The sequence below is a fragment of the Microtus ochrogaster genome, unplaced genomic scaffold, assembly GCF_000317375.1.
Source record: "Microtus ochrogaster isolate Prairie Vole_2 unplaced genomic scaffold, MicOch1.0 UNK40, whole genome shotgun sequence".
NCBI classification, from domain to species: domain Eukaryota; kingdom Metazoa; phylum Chordata; class Mammalia; order Rodentia; family Cricetidae; genus Microtus; species Microtus ochrogaster.
Window position 1 is genome coordinate 1840493 of NW_004949138.1, and position 14809 is coordinate 1855301.

The 14809-nt window shown below is 37.6% G+C and overlaps 1 pseudogene; it reads right to left on the minus strand.

The window, feature by feature from the left end:
- Positions 1–12378: 12378 nt before the first annotated feature.
- Positions 12379–13286, minus strand: LOC101981697 (annotated as a pseudogene).
- Positions 13287–14809: the final 1523 nt, after the last annotated feature.

Below are 14809 nucleotides of genomic sequence, written 5' to 3' on the forward strand. Positions count from 1 at the left end.
GCTTATGTATACTATCATATCATCTGAAAATAACGATCATATGGTTTTTATTTTTCATTTTGTGATATAGTCTATTACAGTGACAGATTTTTGTATGTTGAACCACCTCTACATCTCTGGGATGAAGCCAACTTGATCATGGTTGGATGATGGTTTTGATGTGTTCTTGGATTCAATTTGCCAGTATTTTATTTAGTATTTTTGCATCAATATTCATGAATGAGATTGGTCTGCAATTCTCTTTCTTAGGAATGTTTTTAAGTGGTTTGGGTATTAGGGTAATTGTATCATCATAAAAAGTATTTGGCAATGTTCCTTCTGTTTCTGTTGTGTGGAACAATTTGAGGAGTATTGGTATTAGTTCTTCTTTGAAAATCTTGTAGAAATCTGGAACCATTTGGTTCTGGGTTTTTTTTTCTTTTTGGTTGTGAGACTTTTGATGGCTATTTTTATTTAGCAGTTATAGGTTTATTTAATTTGCTTATCTGGTTTTGATTTAATTTTGGTAAGTAATATTTATTCAGAAAGTTGTTCTTTTCCTTTAAGTTTTCCAATTTTGTGGAGTACAGGTTGTTGAAATATGACCTGATGATCCTCTGTATTTCCTCTGTGTCTGTTGTTATGTCCCCCTTTTCATTTCTGATTTTAATTTGGATATTCTCTCTCTGCCTTTTGGTTAGTTTGAATAAAGGTTTGTCTATTTTGTTCATTTTCTCTAAGAACCAACTCTTTTTCTCATTGATCCTTTGTATTGTTTGCTTTGTTTCTATTTTATGGATTTCAGCTCTCAATTTGAATATTTCCTGCCATCTAGTTCTCTTTGGTGAGTTTGCTTCTCTTTCTTCTAAAGTTTTCAAATATTCTGTTAATTCACTAGTGTGAGGTTTTCCCAGTTTCTTTATGTAGGCATTTAGTGCTATGAACATTCCTCTTAACACTGCTTTCATTGTGTCCCCTAAATTTGGGTATGTTGTGTGGCTATCTTCATTGAATTTTAGGAAGTCTTTAATTTCTCCCTTTATTTCTTCCTTGACCCATTAATGATTCAGGTGAGCACTGCTTAATTTCTATGTGTTTGTGGGCTTTCTGGAATTAGTGTTGCTGTTGAATTTTAGTATTAAGCCATGGCGATCCAATAAGATACATGGTGTTATGCCAATTTTCTTGTATCTGTTGATGTTTGTTTTGTTATAGAGTATGTGGTCAATTTTTGGGAAGGTTCCATAAGGTGTTAAGAAGAAGGTATATTCTTTTATGTTTGAATGGAATATTCTATAGAGGTCTGTTAAGTTCATCTGAGTCATAACATCTGTCAGTTTCCTTATTTCTCTGTTTATTTTTTTTGCCTGATGGACCTGTTCAGTGGTGAGAGGGGAGTGTTGAAGTCTCCCACTATTAGTGTTTGGGGTTTAATGTATGATTTAAGCTTTAGAAGTGTTTCTTTTACATACGAGGGTGCCCTTGTATTTGGGGCATAGATGTTCAGTATTGAGATTTCCTCTTGATGGATTTTTCCTGTGACTAATATGAAATGTCCTTCTTTGTCTCTTTTGATTGATTTTAGTTTGAAGTCTACTTTATTAGATATTAGGACAGCTACACCAGCTTATTTCTTAGGTCCGTTTGGTTGGAAAATTTTCGCCAATTCTTTACTCTGATATGATATCTGTCTTTGAAGTTGAGGTATGTTTCTTGTGTGCAACAGAAAGATGGATACTATTTTCATATCCAATCTGTTAACCTCTATCTTTTTGTAGGTAAGTTGATTCCATTTATATTAAGGGATATTAATGATCAGTGGTTGCCATCTCCTGTTAATTTAGTTTTCATTGTTGGTATTGTTAATTTGTGTGTTTTTCCCTTCTTTGGTATTTGCTACTGTGAGATAATCAATTGTCTGTGTTTTTGTTGATGTAGCCACTTCCTTGAGTTGGAGTTTTCTTTTTACTAATTTTTGTAGAACTTGGCTTGTGGCTAGGTATTGGTTAAATCTGGTTTTGTCGTGGAATATCTTGCTTAGACTTTCTTTCTTTTTTTTTTGAAGTCTTTTTTTAAAATTTATTTATTTATTAAAGATTTCTGTCTCTTCCCCACCACCACTTCCCATTTCCCTCTCCTCCCCCAATCAAGTCCCCCTCCCTCATCAGCCCAAAGAGCAATCAGGGTTCCCTGCCCTGTGGGAAGTCCAAGGAACCCCCACCTCCATCCAGGTCTAATAAGGTGAGCATCCAAACTGCCTAGGCTCCCACAAAGCCAATACGTGCAGTAGGATCAAAACCCATTGCCATTGTTCTTGAGTTCTCAGTAGTCCTCATTGTCCACTATGTTCAGCGAGTCCAGTTTTATCCCAGGCTTTTTCAGAACCAGGCCAGCTGGCCTTGGTTAGTTCCCAATAGAACATCCCCTTTGTCTCAGTGTGTGGGTGCACCCCTCGCGGTCCTGAGTTCCTTGGTCGTGCTCTCTCTCCTTCTGCTCCTGATTTGGACCTTGAGATTTCTGTGCGGTGCGCGCTTAGACTTTCTATGGTGATTGAAAGTTTTGCTGGGTATAGTAGTCTGGGCTGGCATGCATGATCTCTTAATGTCTTCATAATGTTTGACCAGGACCTTCTGACTTTCATTGTCTCCATTGAGAAATCAGGTGTAATTCTGATAGGAATGCCTTATATGTTACTTGACATTTTTCCTTTGCAGCTCTTAATATTTTTCTTTATTCTGTATATTTAGTGTTTTGATTATTATGTGGCAAGGGACTTTTTTGATTCAGTCTATTTGGTATTTTGTAAGCTTCTTGTATCTTCATAGACATATCTTTCTTTAGGTTGGGAAAGTTTTCTTCTATGATTTTGTTAAATTTATTTTCCATTCTTTTATGTTAAATATCTTCTCCTTCTATACCTATTATTCTAAGGTTTGGTCTTTTCATAGTGCACTATATTTTCTGGATATTATGTGTGAAGCTTTTGTTAGATTTAATGTTATTTTTGACTGATGAGTCTATTTCCTCTATTGTAATTTCAGCAGTTGAGTTTCTCTCTTCCATCTCTTGTATTCTGATGATTATGCTTGCGTTTGTGGTTCCTGATCATTTTCTCATGGTTTCTGTTTTTATTATTCCCTCAACTTATTTTTTTATTGTCTCTATTTTAGTTTTCAAGTCTTAAATAGTTTCTTTCATATGTTTGATTGCTTTTCCTTGGTTTTCTTTAAGGGATTTGTTGATGTCTTCCAATTTTTGGTTTGTCTTTTTCTCCATTTCATTGAGGGAATTTCTCATTTCCTCTTTAAGGGCCTCAAACGTTCTTCTCTAGTTATTTTTAGGTCATTTTCTTCTGCTTCATCTATATTTGGTTGTTCAAGTCTTGCTGTTGTAGGGTCACTAGATTTTACTGGTGTTCTGTTCTTTGTGGTTTTGACTGTGCTCTTACATTATCTACCCATCTTTTCCTCTAATTTGTATATTTGGGGCTGTCTGTAACTCTGGTGATCAATCTTCCAGGTCCCAGTGGATCCAAGGCTCAGAAGGTTGCCCTTTGTGGTGTAGTCAGGGCCACAGCTCTAGTCACCCTGTAGGTCACTCCGTGTTTCTGGGGTTTGCTCTGTTCCCACAGAGTTTGTGGTCTCAGTCCTGCTCTGGTCTAGGTTGCCAGCTTAGACCTTTTTCTGTAAATGTCCCTGGTCTGCATAAGATCTTGCAGAGGTTCCTGACTTGTGGTTGGTCCTGCAAAGGTCTCTGGCTCTGATTTACTCCCTTGGAGGTTGCAGACTTGGTACACCTTGACTGGCAGAGGTCCTGGCCTCAGGCCTACTCCCTCAGAGGTCCCAGACTTATGCCCATACCTGAAGGATTTTCTGGTTCCTGATTACTCCTTTGGATGTCCCAGACTCATGCCTGACCCACAGAAATCCTGGCTCAGGCCTAGTTCCTTGGAGGTACCAGATTACTGCCTGGACCCATAGGGGTCCTGGTTCAGGTCTACTCCCTTGAAAGTTCCATACTAATGCCCAGACACAGAGAGGTTTCTGGTTCCTGCCTATACCCTCATAGGTCCCAGATTCATGTCTGGACCCTCAGAGGTTTCTGGCTTCAGCCTACTCCCTCAGCAGCTGCTTCCCTGTACTTGTTCCTGTGGAGTTCGTTGTCTCAGGCCTGCACCAGCCTAGGTCACTAGCTCAGTCCTGTTTCCGTAAATGTCCTGAGTCTGGATCTGCTCCCACTCATGCGGAGTTTACTCTCTCAGGCCTGCTCATGCCTTGGTCACTGGATCAGTCCTGCTTCTGTGGAGTTTGCTGCCTCAGGCCCACTCCATCCCAGGTTGCTGGATCAGTCCTGCTTCTGTGGAGTTTGTTGTCTCTGGTCCACTCCGGCCTAGGTTGCTGGCTTAGTCCTGCTCTTGTGGAGTTTGCTACCTAAGACTTGCTGTGGCCCAGGCCACTGGTTCAGTTCTGCTTTCGTGGAGTTCATTACAAGGCAATATTTTTTTACCATACCTAATTGTATGGACCCTTCAGCAGAACTGCTCTACAAGAGGCACAAAATTCCTATTCTGACTGTAGTAATTACTTATTTTCTTTGCTGAGACAAATATCTGAAAGAAGAAACTTAAAGATGGAAGGATTTATTTTGACTCCTGATTTGAATGACTACAAGCCATGGTGGAAAGAGCATGCTGTCTGGACACACTTGAAACTGGGGATGGAAGAGCATACTCGACTAGGTAAATCAGGTAGAAGAGAAAGGGTCAGAGGGAGGGTCAGATTGTACTGGATCCAGTCTACAATAACTCACTTCCTCCTGGTCCACCTCCTAGTGATTTTCAGATTTTCTCAAAATTGTAACTAATTGACATTCAAACATATGAATCTGTGGAGAACATATCACATTCAAACCATACACTGGCATTGCTATGATGGTGTCTTATACCATGAAGAATTTTTATAAATAAAACCACCTACATCACTTGAGATGATAGACCCAAGAAGGCCTGCTTTTATCTTGTATTTAACCTCTGTGAGATGGATGGTATTTTTTAGCACACTATTCTAAGGATATTCTCACCTGCAGCATTGGTAATTGGGTAGGGTGTATTTGTCAGGATAATGAGAAAGAGGTTTGGAGCATGTTTGCCTTGTGCTGAGCTCCCCAGAGAATCTCTTATTGATTCCTGTCATCTTTCTTTGATTGTAATGTCTTTGTATCAAGTTATGAGGAGCTTGGAATAATATGAGAAACACTTACTATCCTAGGTCACACACTCTGAGTTTCTAGAGTTGACATACATTTTTAAAAAACTGCTTCTACAGTAACTATAGCTTTAAAAATACCTAAACATAAACTATTGGAATATTGTGAAGTCTGTGAAAATACTACTGCTATCATTTAGGCTTGGTTAAAGATAGAAAAAAAATGCCATAAAGGTAAAAATGGCAGAGAGTGATGAACATCACCCAAAGGCCAGGGAATCTGAAAAGAGATTTTAACTGAAAAGATTAAGAAAAGGATTCTTGCCTACCAGAGATTACCAATCAAAGTAATAAATTAGAGGTTAGATATGAACAAGATAGGATGGTTAATACTGGTGTGCATATTCTCTCTCTCTCTCTCTCTCTCTCTCTCTCTCTCTCTCTCTCTCCCTCTCGGTCTGCAGCATGTATAATAAAATACCGGAGACAGATATTTGGGTTCAATCTGAAGATCAGAAAAGCAAAGAAATCAAGCCATTAGAGAGCTCTTACCTCTAAGAAATACACAAACTGAAAGAAAAAGACTTCTGTCCCATCCTGTCTTGTATTCCTTTCTAGTGCTGGGCACCACCACCATTCAACCTCTATGGCTAACTAGTGTGGCTACTGGGATTCAAGGTTTATACCTGCACTGCCTGGACTGCATGGCTGACTAGTATGGCTATTTCGCATTCTGATCCTTAGATAACCTTTATTTATTAAAATACAAATAAAATATCACTACATTTCCCCTTTTTGTCTAAAATAAAAAGTAGGATGTAACTAATATAAGAAAACTATGTACAATAAGTACAATGACTATATATAATATATAGGCAATAAATACATCAATAATGTCTAGCCCATTTGCATTTGACAAATTCAGAGAAACTACTCCATATCTATCCTATTTTGGTGAGTCAAAAGTCTTGTGTCTAATTTACTTTCTATCATAACCTGCTTTCTGTGTTTGATAAATAGGGAAAACTGTAACTATCTAGTCTTCAACTCCCTCAGAGACCCAGGAAGGAAATAATATTAACTAAGTAGGTAGGAAGTACATGCAAGCAGCTTCCAAAAACTGTGAAAAATGAGAGAGTCACCCAAAGTTCCTCTGCAATGTTAACATATCCATTTTCAGCTTTAGGTATAGCATAGCTAACAGACTTTTCTGTGAAGCAAGACATTCTGAAAGACTGTCTGTCCTTGCCTTGACAATGTTTGGCAGTTGCATTTATTTGTATCCTTCTTGTTTAATTAGGAGAGCATACTGTCAGTAGTTGAGGCAAGGGAATTTTGTGTCCAGAGGCTTTGTTTTTTCACAAAGAAAGTAAGCTCCATGTGGAGTTTCTTCAATGCCCATTATCTTCTCTGAAGTAGATTGGTTTTGCCAAGAGCAGACATGTCTCATTGTCATAATAAAAACAAAAGAAAGAAAAAAGAGTCAATTCTAGTAAAACATTTAAAATGCCATATTCAGTGGATCTCTGACGTGTTTGAAGATGACTTGTCAATCTAACATATATCTTTGTTTGACCTTGAAAACATACATACTATGACTACATGTTTGATTATAACAGTTGATTAAATACTAACCTGTATTTCCTTATCATCCTAAAGAGTTGATAATAGTAATTTTGAAGAACTAGAAATTTGTATTACATTATTAAATGAGTTGTATAGGTACAAAAGTAGAAATGTATGCTAATGTGGGATTCCCCTCTGTATGCTGTGCATATCATTGATTAATAAAGGAACTGCTTTGGGCCTATAGCAGAGCTATAGAGGAACTTAGATAGACAGGGAAAACTAAACTGAATGCTGGGAGAAAGGAGGCAGAGTCAGAAGAAGCCATGTAGCCCTGTCAGAGACAGATGCTGGAACCTTAGCAGGTAAGCTACAGCCTCATGGTGATACACAGATTAATAGAAATGGGTTAAATTAATATGTAAGAGTTAGCCAATAAGAAGCTAGAGCTAATAGACCAAGCAGTGGTCTAATTAATACAGTTTCTTTGTGGTTATTTTGATTCCGACTGCTGAGCAGCTGGGAAACAAGCAAGCAGCCACCCTTCAACAGTATGCACAGTATGTTCTAATGAAATTAATCTCAAATTTGTATCAATATAAAAAATTTGTACAATATACAAAAATCCAATCCAATGTTAAAACTTTAAAACTAGTAGTTGCGCCGGGCGGTGGTGGCGCATGCCTTTAATCCCAGCACTCGGGAGGCAGAGGCAGGCAGATCTCTGTGAGTTCGAGGCCAGCCTGGTCTACAAGAGCTAGTTCCAGGACAGGAACCAAAAGCTACGGAGAAACCCTGTCTCGAAAAAAAACAACAACAACAACAAAAAAAAACTAGTAGTTGCTTTTTAAATGTAGATTCAATATATATATTGGTTTTTCGAGACAGGGTTTCTCTATGGCTTTGGAGCCTGTTCTGGAACTAGCTCTTGTAGACCAGGCTGGCCTCAAACTCACAGAGATCCGCCTGCCTCATTATCATAACTATATCCTCCCTTTTTTTCTTTTCAAAACATGAACTCTGACTCTAATCTCCTTTGTTCAACTTTCCTCTTGGCTATATCCTGTCACAACTGGTTACCAACCCCCCCAACAATGACAAATGTCCATAACCCATTGATTGATTAAAAGCCACCTACCCAAACCATATGTGGGTGTCATATTCTGAAATTTATATTCTGCTCTCTGAGGGCAATAGTATCTTTAAGGTACCCTAAGAAGAAAAATTTGGGTTAGTTGCCACTTTCTGGGAGACTTGACAATTGTATCATTTGTTGTCCAGTCTCTGAGTAATGGGAAAGTACAGAACTTATTTCAATTCAGCTAACAATGTCTAAATTTCTCTGAGCAGTTTGTAGTTCAAAGTCAATTGTTAGATGGTGATTTTCAGCTTAATGTCATTATCATAGTGTAGGAGGAATCATGGTTGTGGGGCCCCATCCTCCTTATGGAGACTTTAAAGGTCACTATTAGGCATGGTTATTATTTACTGTAGAAAACTGATAGAGACGCAAACTTGAAATCATATACAGGAAAGTAGAAGAAAGTTTTTCTAGAATTAGTACTCTACATGACCATTAATATCATGATGAAAAGTTTAATGTCTATACATACATTAAATGTGTATATAATGTATATATACATAAAAGTTTAATATATATATGTCTTATAAAATTTATACCCTAAGAAAAGTTGTTAAAAAGTCAATATAAAATTAAAGATTTATAAGACTAGTAATAATAGAGTAGGCCATGCCATAAATATTTGTTATTCTTCTGTCCCAGGTGGTTCTTCTGACATGAGATAGAGATTTTGAATTACACACTAATAAGCATACTTGGGTTTAGAGCAGGAGAGAGCCACACTCCAAATCCAAAGCCAGCTTTAATCTTTAAGTGGACTTGGACTACAAAAAGACGATTTGTATTGTATGCCTATAGAGAATAAAAGAAACAAACATTTGGGAAGATATATGAAATTTTATCCTGTTGAAAATGTGATATACGAATAGGTTATCATTATTGGTGTAGCCCATTCATGGTGTATGAAGTTCTTCTGTCTATGTGTTGCTTTCATTGGTTTAATAAAGATACTGCCTTGGCCTTTTGATAGGGCAGGACTTAGACAGGTGGAGTAGACAGAACTGAATTCTGGGAAGAAGGGCAGTGTGGCAGATGCCATGAAGCTCCTGCATGAGACTGATGCTGGTTAAAATCTTTCCCAGTAAGCCACAACCTTGTAGTGCTACACAGATTATTAGAAATGGGTTAGATCAAGATGTGAGAGTTAGCCAATAAGAGGCTAGAACTAATGGGCCAGGCAGTGTTTAATTAATACAATTTCTGTGTGATTATTTTGCGTGTAAGCTAGTGGGGTAGCGAAACAAAAGGACCTGCGCTCCCTGTTACACATACAATGTGAGGAAGGATCCACTTAGTTCTCTTTATCAGCTGAACTTGCTTGCATTTGGAATAGTTATTGTTTATCTCTCCAAAAAAAATGCTATAAGCTCTCTGCCAGAGTTCACTTTTTTCCATAGTTTGTCAATTTCATCATTATTAAAAGATAGAATTTTGCTGGGTCTAATTTTGATATTGAAAAAAATCTCATTTTTTTTCTTTAGAATTAACTCAGAGACCTTTACATCATAAGTTTTTTTAAATATTTTTACTCAGTTTATGTTGTAAAAAGATCCATTCTAAGATAATATCTTCCCTCTGCCTTAAAATTCCTATAGGGGAATGCTTAGAGGGCAATATGACCAGAATGCATATAAGATTCAGATTCACATGGTCCATGTGTGCCTTCTGTAATTTCTCTTTAACTAAAGCCAATTTTCTCTCAACTTTAGCTGATAATTCCTGGGACTATATAAGTCCTTGTCAACATCTAGGGTTTTGTTTAAATTACTCAGGTCATCAGGAGCTATTCCAATAGTGTGCCAGAGATGAAAAATGACTCTTAGCAATTTTTGGAAGGCATTAAGAGTATGCAATCGATCTTTCCTTATTTGTACCTTTTGGGGTCTAATTTTCTGTAAACCTGTTTTATAACCTAAATAATTAATGGAATCTTCTCTCTGAATATTTTCAGGAGCAATTTGTAATCCCCCAAAAGGCAAAATTTTCTTTACTCCTTCAAACATTTTTTAAAATTATCTATATTTGAAGCAGATAGAAAAATGTCATGTAATGGTGAACTATAGATTCAAGAAATTGCTTGCATATCATTTCCGAAAGTGGACTTACAAAATATTGGCACAGGGTGGGGCTGTTAACATTAACTGTGGAAGAAACTTCCATTGATATCTTTTAGTAGGCTGAGAATTATTATAAGTATGTACTGTGAAGGCAAATTTTTCTCTCTTTTTCTTATAAAGGTATAATAAAGAACAATCTTTTAAATCAATAAATATAAGAGGCTGTTCTTTAGGCAATAAGGAAGGCCTAGGAATTCCAAACTGCAAAGAGCCCATTAGCGGAATCACCTTATTAATAGCTCCTAGATCTGTTATCATTCTCCATTTTCCAGATTTTTTAAACAATAAATACAGAATAATTCCAAGGGCTGGTTTATCCTTCAATATGCTGACCATCTAATTGCTCCTGAACCAGTTTTCTAAAGCTTACAGCTTCACTATTCATAAGGACCTTTGTGTAAACCATACAGGTTTGGCTATCAACCATTTGAAATGTAGAACTGTTGTTGTTTTTGGAATATCAGCAGTTGTAGGGTCCTGTTCTTGTACAACCTGAATGGTTGGTGACTGTTCTTTATAAAACCCAATATTTTTCCCAGAAACACATGTTAATTTTTGGTTTGTTTCTAAGATTGAAGAAATGTTAATCTGAGTATTCCATTGCTGTAACAAATCATGTTCTCACAAATTCATTTGTTAGCCACATATGGTTTTAATATTTCTTCATGTCTTGGTCCTATACATTTGATTCATCTCATGCTCTGCTTTACCTGAAATAAAGTTATAATTCCTAAAAACTGAATATTTATATCCTGAAGAGGCAAATTTGTATGTTAATATTCTGATGAAATTATTGTTACATCTGCACCTGTGTCTATAAGACCTTCAAGAACAATGATATCTATTCTTATTTTTTAATTTTTGTTCTTTGTTATTTATAGAAGTTTGTCAAGATACTTGCTTTATGGTTTTGTGTGAAATTTTTTTCTCTTCTATAGCTGTTCTTTTATCCACTGCAGTATTGTTTCTTACAACAGACATCAGGTTCTTTAACTACTCTGGGAAGGAGTTTCCTCTATGATGGCAGGAAATGAATGAACTGGCTGTGGCACAAGGGTGAGAGACCTCTCATGGAGTTTCCCAATGGCAAAGGATTACCTTAAATATTCCCCAATAACTTACATTCATTAGTTCAATGCCTGTCTTTGCCACATCATCTACATAATCCAAAAGGAACGAGCATTCTGAATGGATCATTTTTAGAAAGCACATTGTTTCTAGGAATTTCCTGTCTACAATCCTTTTGTAAGGTAACCTCATTTGCCATAATTATAACATTTAACATTTCAATATTTCCCCAAGCCTCTGCAAATTACCTCTTCTATCCATGTATCATCATGGCCATGAGATTCAATATTAATTTTAGGTCGAATCCATTCCTCCAAAAGTGCTGACCTTGCCTTTGATAGATAACTTTCCTTTTGTATAGAGAATTTGAATTTTCTTTATTTTTACACTTAAAAAACTTATCTATCATTTTATTAAGGATAACAAATATGTCACATGCTACTATATCACATATTTAATAAAATATAGCTACATTTCCAAAAGAAATTTATTTCATTGAAAAAAGTGGTATTATTCTACATTTTTCTGAGTCTTTTAGAATACCAGTCTTAGCAAAACAAAGCTAGAGTCTCATATTAATTCCTACATTTAATTCATCCTAACAACCCATGTTTTTACTTTAGAAAACCTCACTTTTTAATTGTAAAACAGCAAAAGAGAAAAAGACAAATATCATTTGAGTAAAACTGTGAACAGGTTTTCAGTCTCCTCAAATTAACAGCCTCATTTGTGTATGTACATTTTTTGTTTTTCCTATATTTCTGGGGCAACATCAAATATCCTATATTCATTTAATTCACAGAAAGTAGTTTACCATTATCTAATGACAATTTTTATTACTTTGCCTTTCTTCCCCAAGAAACACACAGACACTCATTAGTTTCCAGTCAATTCAAAATTGTAATGGCATATTTTATCATGCAGTCACTGTGTGTGTAGAAAGGTGGGAAGTTTCTGAAGTATATCTGTTATAGTATCATACAGAGATGATAGTGCATCTTGGAGAAGGAGAATACTGAGCGTGGAAACTTCAGAGCTGGTGAGAGTGTGCTAAGAGTGGAGATTTGAGGAAGACAAAAGTTTTTTTTTTTAACTGTCAAGAGATATTTATTACTAAAAATAAAAGCAACTGAGGTTTTATCCCAGGGTACACTGTCAGCACAGGAACAGCCACAGTGAAATGTGTTAATATCATCTCTGCTTCTCAATTGCTGCCTCCTTCCACAGAGAGTAAGTTTAAGTTAAAAACTCATGATGATGAAAGAGGGCTCTCTGCCCTCTTCAGTCTGAAGACTGCATTGGGCTACAGGTCAGTGTCCACCAAGGGCTCATGTGTCAGGAACTCTGGTTGGTAAGACGACACAAAGGCTTCATGCTGAAACTCAGGCAGGTCCAGGGATCCTGGCAGAATGGAATTCTCATGGTCATCATCAAAGGGCTGTGTCTGAAAGGCTTCAAGGCTCATAGCTGCATCGTTCTCTGGCAGCTCCTGGGAGAGCTGCCCCTTCCTGGGTCTGCATGCATCGGATTTCACCCACTGGTAATTGGCGCAGTTCTGAGCTTCCGGACAACTCTGAATCAGGTTGTGGATGACTGGATGGGAAAACCCGAAGAACTCAGTACCACATGAAAGTACGTTAGGCATCAGTTTCCCCGTTGCAACACTGGTGGCCCTGACCAGTTTTTCATAACAAGCATCTGCAGAAGAGCCGACGATGGTGTTCTGGGGGTCATCTTCAGGAACAATCTCAAACTGGGGTTGCACACCACCGTCCTTGATTTGACAGGTGTACAGACACTTCTGGTCTGGGTACTTCATGCTGGCAAACACTCGAGTACTGCAGTAGCCCACAGGGTAGATGGCACTCTCATCATGGAAGCCAGGTTGGTTGGTGATGATCTCCCCCAGGCTATATACTGTTAGACCCCCCCAGTCCGATGGGGAACACAGGCCGTCCTGAGGGATCCAGGGCAATGGGCCGAACCAGCTTGCGAGCACCTCCCTCCATTTTCTTTTTCTTGGATGTTTTCTTCAGAACTTCTTTCTTCTTTTGCCTTAAGAAATTTTTCCTCAAGACGAGCAATTTCATCGCAAATAGCAGCATTTTCAAACACCGTAGCCTTGGCTGCTTTGCGCAGCCGCAGGTACTTCAACCAGTACTTCTCGTTCTGGCTCTTCTTCGGGAGCTTTTTCATCCTGGCCTTGTTGGACAGCGGGGTGCGAGGCTCGGAAGCCAGGCCTCCCAGCAGGCTCATGATCCGGCCCCAGCTGGGGGGCTTGGGGCTGCGGGGGGCATGAAGGGGAAGTGACACCAGCAGGTACTCCCCAGCACTTCCATGTCAGGGTCCCCAAAAGTTTTTTTCTCATTGTGAGTTCAAGAGTTAAAAGTATTGAACAGGAGTTGATAATGTCTTTTGGGACTCAGAATTAATGAGAAATATTACTTGTCATTAAGGCATTTCAGACTTCATACAATGGATGTAGTACATAATAAAGTTTAATAAAAGGCCATGCCTTTTTCTTGGATTACTTGTAGACACCAAATAATCAGGTGCTCCTGACCTTGTGTACAGGACCTCTGCCAAAGGCCAGAGATTCAATTAGTATTTGTCTAGCTTCTGAATTTGGTATAATTCTATTTATTGTTGAAATCATTTTTGTAAGAAATTTGTAAAGGCTTCCTTTGGTCCAAGTATAGTTTTAATAAATGACTCAATATTTTTTCCTACTTCTCCAATTCTGTCTCAAGCAGTCGAAGCTGCTGCACAGCATAAATCCAGGGTGTGGTCAACATATACAGCTTGCCTATCTATAGTAGCACACTCTTCTTCTGCAGGAATTTGATCTTGGGAGAGTCACCTACCTCTAGGTTTACTCCACTGTTCAAGAATCTTAGCCTTTTCTCTGAACAAGGTGCCTTGTTGCAATTAAGGACTGTTATGGGAATTCATTCAGCCAATAGACTTTTGGGTATTGGCCCATTTGAGGGGTGGTTTGGGGTTCTATAAGTACAGCTGAAAAGAGCACTCACTCTCTCTTTTGGTTGGTGGTTGGAGGTTGGTTCAAAGGTCCTGTGGCTCTCTACCTTTATTGTTAGTTTTTATCCAAAATAAATAAATAAATACTTGTTTTTCTTTATTCTAGGCTCTTGTGGGCCTCCTTAATAATGCCTACATTCTGCCACCCAACAGAGGAATATTTAATATTTCCTATGAAATAATTTTTTGGGAGGGATTAAGAACTATCCCCAAAGCAAGAAAATTTAACTCATATAAAAAACTAATTGGATCCTTCCTCACATTGTATGGGACACACCAATAACTGGAACCTCTATTCTATACTTATGAAAGTAAGTCGGGAAAGGCAGGTTACAATTCAGAAATTTAAAATAAAGTGGAACAAAGCCCTTTTATTCTGTTCAAAAGTCATAATTATATGGTATTCTCATGCTATTAAGGGATTTTAAAGAGCTTCTTGACATAGTTTCTGATTCACGATATGCAGAAAGAATTGTTTTGTACATTGAAACCACTAAATTTATACCAGATGATGCAGAATTGACTTTATTATTTGCTCGGATACAAGATATAATCAGGAATAGGCATCATCATACATAACACACATACATTCACATACAAGTCTGCTGGGTAATACAGAAATCAATTATTGACTGTGAGTGCGTTGAATGCCTCAGAATTTTATTAAAACATGTCAATATCAAAGATTTAAAGAA